Below are 6,727 nucleotides of genomic sequence, written 5' to 3'. Positions count from 1 at the left end.
GCTCGTTCCGCTCTGCCTGAAAACGGCGAGAATGTCAAAAGAGGTAAAAAAGATGGCACCGCAGTGTGTGCTCAGCGAGTAAGTTATGGCCATAACTTTCTCACTCTGTCAGGCGCTTTAACCGTCTGTCCTGGAGGACACATTAACTTGGTATCCTTAAATAAAGTCCTTTAAATAAAGCTGGGGGAGTTAAATAATGAGAAAGCTGCTCCCACTGTCCTTTCTGCTTTTAAATGAACCTCTGCCTCTCTTATTAATGTCCCCTTATCGCTCATCACGGCCACTGACCCGCTGCTGTAACCCCTTTCCACTCAACCACACGAGAAGCTCCGGCAAGTGGTCGCCGCAGAAGTAATTGAGGGCAATTTTCAAATTAAAATTTAAACCCCTCGTCCATCTTCACGCGGGCGGAGGAGGAGAGGGGTTTTGGGGCTGATGACTTGATCAGGTTTTGCGAGCCGGGCAGGTACTCAGGCTGGGCGAGGTGGGATGATGAACGAGGGGCATTAATCTCTGTGACAGAGAGAGAGGAGTTAGCAGCGGTGATAGCTGCGCTAACGGCTTTAATTAGCATTTAATCAGACGCCTCGGGGCCGATGGAGGGGGAGAGAGGAGATCAAACTCCAACGGCCTTTCGAAGAAGAGGAGGAAAGAAAGACGGTCCCTATGGTAGCTGGGCGGCTGCTGCAGGCTGTGTTGAAGAATACATGTCTATGATCCTTTTTTTGTTCTGCTGTAATGAAAGCAAGCTTGATGCACCACAAAGGCCCGGACCTTTAGCAGAAAGTGTCAGCATTAGAAGAACTTAGACTGAATGTTAAGATGCTCTAAATGTTCAGGCTCAGTGCTTTTTCTATCTAGACAGACTGATTTCTGAAGTAAAAAGATCATTAAAGGGTTAATTATTTTTGTATAGATTTAGGTGTTCAAATGATATTCATTGACACTATGTAGGCAATCATCAGGGTGTTTTAAGTTCAATGAGTTTTTTCAAACTATCCAAAGTCCTACATATGGTTTCATATTTAAAAAAAGCACTTTTTTTTCTAACTTCTTTCTGTGTTTTCACTATGGGAATCAGACAGGTCGGACTGTGCTTAAGGAACGCCCCCTTATACTATCACAGTTGACCCGCCTCTGTAAAATCATTCTCGCTTTCTTCCCGTGAGAAATTTAGAGTAGCTCCCTCAGCTCATCTAAGCAAGCTAACTAGGTACTGCTAAACTGTTCAGAGACGTCCCGTTAAGGAATACATTGTCAAATGCGGTTCATGGCTTGAGCTCGGATTTGCTGAGTAAGTCTGTTATAGACGTTACTTTACTGCTAATTTGCTAAGTCGGAGCAGTGTCCGCGTCAAGGCTAACTGTTTTTAGGCCACACAGTATTTACTTACTGCTTTGCGGGTGTTTTGGCAGAAAAAATTTTGGAAAGCAGACTGAGAGTAGCGGTGGCTAACAGTCAGGATCCTTCCCTGACAGCTCCTACCCACTGCACCAGCATGCATGAAGTAGATGAAAAGATACTGGTCTAGCCCATTTAGGAGTAAACTCCCCACCAAAGGCTACTCTCAGCTGGAGATCCTCAGAATGAGGGAACTGGTTCTGGCCGAACCCCCAGTTAAGGAGCCTTCAGTGGCTTACCACTTCCACCCTAACCGCCGTTCTCTTTCAGCCTCCAGCAACATTTCTCTGCCTAACAAAATGGAGCTCTCTCAATGCTGTAACTCTGTTATCTGCTTATCAGGCTGAAATCCCGGAAGAGATGCGCCGTAAGTTGGACTCCAGGATACCTAACCTGGTCCTCAGGGGTGAGATCTGCGTTGTCAATGATCTTATCCTACGCTTTTTCCGTTTGGGGAAAATAGTGACGTTCAGAGTGTGCCTGTGTCCACTGGGCATAATGGCCTCAGTGATTTCTCTTGTGCATTTGGGTCTTTTAATGATGAATGATGTCCCCGCGACGTCACCTCAGCCGCAGGGTGAGGATAACTTCAGCATTTTTAGCAGCTCTCCGTCCATGGAGAATTGTGACAACTCTGACAGCAAGTGTCCCGCCGGGGGCGGTGCCATCCAGGGTTACCATGACAACAGACGCTTCCCTGTCAGGTTGGGGAGCAACGTTAATGGGCAGATCAGTGAACGGCACTTGGGCCCTGAGACTGGCTCAAGCCCACATAAATGTTTTAAAGCTTTGGGCTGTGTTCCTTGCACTTAAACATTTCCTACAATTTCTTCAGGGGAAACGTGTTGGTAAAAACAGACAGTTCCATTGTGGTAGCGTATATCAACCATCAGGGTGGCACCCGCTCACTGCAGTTGCACAAATTAGCTCGGGAAATAAACACGTGGAGCAGTATCAGGCTCCTGTCTCTCAGAGCGCCACACGTGCCAGGCATTTTGAACAGGGGTGCAGACCTTCTGTCATGGGGGAACCCTCTGTACTTGGAATGGGCTCTCCACCTGCAAGTGGTGGAGCCAATCTGGCAGAGATACAGCCGGGCAGCCGTAGATCTCTTTGCCTCGCAGGAAAATATGCATTGCCCGCTGTATATCTCCCTGTCAGATGTGAGCGCTCCTCTGGGTGTAGACCCAGAGGAGCCCACCCTTGGCCAAGGTAATGCTTTATGCATTTCTCCCACTCTCACAGCCTGATCTCGCCCACCCTAGCCAGGGTGAGGGAACAGAACCTCTCACTAATCCTGGTTGCACCACGGTGGCCATCCAAGCATTGGGTGGCAGAAATAATTCAGGTTCTTGCAGATGAGCCATGGCCTCTCCCAATATGACTGGATCTCCTGTCTCAGGCACGAAGGGAGATGTACCACCCTTACCCAGACCACATAGCACTCTGGGCTTGGCCTGTGAGAGGTGTAATTTGAATGCTGCTGGCCTGCCTGAGCGGCTTACTGACACCATTCAGAGTGCAAGAGCCTCCTCCACTTGCTCTCTCTACAGTGGGAAATGGTGGGTTTTGGAGGAGTGGTGCACCTTGAGGCACACAATCCCTTTTCAGTGTTCAGTGGCTGACCTGCTGGGTTTTCTGCAGGACTTATAGAAAAAGGAAAGGCTTTTTCAACCATAAAGGTTTATTTAGCAGCTATTTCTGCGTGTCACATTGGTTTTGGGGACAAGCCTGTGGGGCAGCATCCTCTAGTAAGCCGTTTGATGAAAGGGGCTCGGCGAAAACTACCAGTTTCAAAACCCCTGGTTCCATTGTGCGATCTATCAGTTGTGTTAGATGCCCTAACTCAACACCCATTTGAACCTTTGGAGGCAGTGGAGATGAAGTTTGTACCTCAGAAGATTGCATTATTACTGTCCTTAATGACAGTGAAGCATGTAAATGATTTACAGGCTTTGTCGATTTGACCTTCTTGTTTACAGTTTGCTTCTGGGATCTCTAAGGTTTGCATGCGGCCCAATCCAGCCTTTGTGCCTAAGGTGGTGGAGGCGGCCTACAGGTACCCTACAGTGGAGTTGATGGCCTTTCATCCTCCTCCTTTCTCATCAGGGAGGAGCAGAGACTTAACACTCTGTGCCCAGTATGGGCTTTGCACATGTATGTGAATAAAACAGCAGCGTTTAGGAGAAATGATCAGCTGTTTGTGTCTTGGGCTACTCCTCACATAAGGGCAAACTGCTATCTCATCAGAGGCTATCCCACTGAATCGTGGAAACCATCTTTCTGGCCTACCGTGTTAGGGGCCTGCAGCCCCCTCATGGCCTGAGGGCCCATTCCACAAGGAGCATGGCCACCTCTTTGGCTCTATTTAGAGGTGTCTCGGTGCAGGACATCCGTGATGTGGCGAGCTAGGTGTCGCCCCACACTTTTGTCAGATTTTACCGACTGGATGTTTCAGGGCCATCTGTGGCACAATCAGTGCTGGAGACAGTTGCTCCTGGGTCACTCCAAAAACTGGTGCTAAGTCTGTAATATTTTATGGGGCGCTCATGCCATCCGGGAGCTGTATATCTCCCATAGTCAAACACTGAACAAAGTTAGAAAAAGAACTTTGGGTTACTTGACGTAATCTATGGTGGCCCTGAGAGCTCACAGCACTGCAACTTAAGAAAACACATGCAAAAAGACAAAACACAAGCTAATTAAGAAAACATCTTCATCAATTTGACAACACATGCACAGCATTTAGAATATGCGCTGCAAAGACCACAACACATTAGAAAAACGTGATGCAAATAGACCACAACACATTAGAAAAACACGCTGCAAATAGACCACAACACATTAGAAAAACACGCTGCAAATAGACCACAACACATTAGAAAAACACGCTGCAAATAGACTGCAATACAATGGAAGTGTTTCCAGAGGACACTTAAAAGTGATGCACACATCCGGACACGCTTGTTAATGTTGTTGACGCGGATTTTGAGTCACAGTGGTGTTGGAAAATGAGATAAAAAGTAAGTGTTTTTGATTAATTTTAACATTTAATTTTAACATTGTGATCGCATGATTCAGATATTAGCCTATTGCAGTGATCTGCTGTTAAACTGTCGTTAGCCTTTTGCTTGTAATTAGCCTGCCAATTCACATAACCTGATAAAATAATACACACGGTTAATTCGCTGTGAAACCATAGACTGTATTTAGTGTGAAATACGCTGTTAGCTGGCTATAGTTACTATCAGAACCCTTAATAGGGGACAAGTGAGTTAAACTACTGGTGGGTTTTGCTGACATGGTTTCACACTATATACAGTCTATGGTTTTACAGTGAGTTAACCGTGTGTATTATTTCATCAGGTTATGAGAATTGGCAGGCTAATTAAAAGCAAAAGGCTAACGATAGTTTAACAGCAGATCACTGCAATAGGCTAATATCTGAATCATGCGATCACAATGTTAAAATTAATCAAAAACACTTACTTTTTATCTCATTTTCCAACACCACTGTAACTCAAAATCCACGTCAACAACATAGATGTCAAGACGTAGCTGACACGCTCGCTATCTGACGGTACGTCTGTGGGGCCGCCATCTTGGCGCGGGCAAAAGAGTGCGAGTGCAACAGAGTTATATGGGCAGACAGCATTGAAAAAGCCAACTTCCTGTGCTGACGCCCACAGATACGATGGGTTTCTCGCTCTGATGTTAGTGGTCTGGCTTTAAATATGTACAGGACTTCCGACCGGGTTGTGTATTATAAGTTGTTACCTTACTTAAAATACAATGCACCCACTGTTTTGGAAGGAAATGTGGAATCTTTCACTAGGTGTAATACTGACCGTCATCTGATTGTTAAAAGCCAGACTGGTCATTTTAATGTTGCTGGCAGAAAGCACCTCCTGGCTTTAAGTATTTATTTTTTTACTCAGTGTTATTTTAATAATGTCATTAAATACAATACTTAAAATATACAACTAGGTAATATAATTTTTTTTGGCGTCAGTAAAGCACGCAGTTCTTATCGCCCACTCCAAAAATATATTAGCCTTAATTTTCTGCTATCCCACAAACCAATAAATCAGTCATCAGAAGACTGGTATTTGACTTAAATGCAGGAAAATTCTCTTGTTTTGACGATAAGCATTATTATATGCACTGCAGAGAGAGAGAGTCAGTGTGCACTGTGCTGTACAGACAGTGTGAGTATCAGTTTGATCTAGGCTTTTTAAACAACATAAAGATGATCAAAGAAGCCAGGAACATTCAGCTTTAACTTTGCTCTTTCCTTCCTTGTTTTGCCACTTTTTGTTGTTCCTTAAAGAAGAAAATCATGAGAAATTAGAAATCACGTGACTCGTCGGGACTTTTACCTGTTGAGACTTTAGTTTTCCTCATGTAGCTCTCTCTCTCTCCCTGCCTCCTATCTGATGATCTGCTCAGAAAATTTTACTGGAATCTGCTAGCTCTGCGGGTGTTTAAGTCAGAAATTCATCCCCTGCATGAGTAATTAAGCCGAGATCAGCCGTTGTGTCCTCACATGGCTAATATGCACTGCAAACTCAAAAATCATCAGGTGAGAAAGGGCGTGATGACTCCCAGTGTATGCCTGCATGTAGCCTAGATTAAAGACCAGTTGCAAGATGAGAGGGAGAGAAATTATCTATATAAATCTATTTGGGGAAACAAAAACTATCTTAATATAGATTCTAAATATTCAATTACACGATGTTCCCTGTACATATCATAGACATAATAGGATTTTTAATTTAAAGTTGATCAGACCCACAATAAGTACCTCGATTTAACTCCAGTAAGTAATCAGTATGATGTTCTAGCTTTCAGCTTTATAACAAAACAAATTTCATGTAGATTGGTTCAGGATTAAGCAAGGTAGGGTGGATTTTACAGGCGAAGTGGGCTTGTTATATTGAGCTTTCACTAATCCTGCCAGTTCCAAGATGGGGGACCGGCAGATGCAGAGCGGCTACATTTAATAGCTGTGGACGCGTCATCTACGTATCCATATCTATGGTCAACAACATCAATAAGCGTGTCCAGACGTGTGCAGGGCCACCATAGTAATCCCTGGTTCTTTGATAACAGAGTGAGGTGTAGACCTTCACATCCCTCCTTGCATAGGCACGGTTAGAAACCTGCCCAGAATTATTTGACAGAGGCGGGTCGACTGTGATAGTATAAGGGGGAGTGCTGCAAGCACAGTCCGACCTGTCTGTCTCAGACAGACGTTTTGTCATTGGAGCTTCCAAATAGGTCACACCTGAGCGATTCCCATAGTGAAACATCTCACTCTTTTATC

General features: G+C 44.8%; 1 pseudogene; it reads left to right on the top strand.

Moving 5' to 3' along the window:
• The first annotated feature begins 1,511 nt into the window (after window positions 1–1,511).
• On the top strand, window positions 1,512–3,933 carry LOC121509764 (annotated as a pseudogene).
• The last annotated feature ends 2,794 nt before the right edge of the window (window positions 3,934–6,727 follow it).

Source organism: Cheilinus undulatus, linkage group 5, assembly GCF_018320785.1.
Source record: "Cheilinus undulatus linkage group 5, ASM1832078v1, whole genome shotgun sequence".
Lineage (NCBI taxonomy): Eukaryota > Metazoa > Chordata > Actinopteri > Labriformes > Labridae > Cheilinus > Cheilinus undulatus.
Note: the sequence above shows the minus strand (reverse complement) of the source record. Positions and strands in the feature narration are given on the sequence as shown.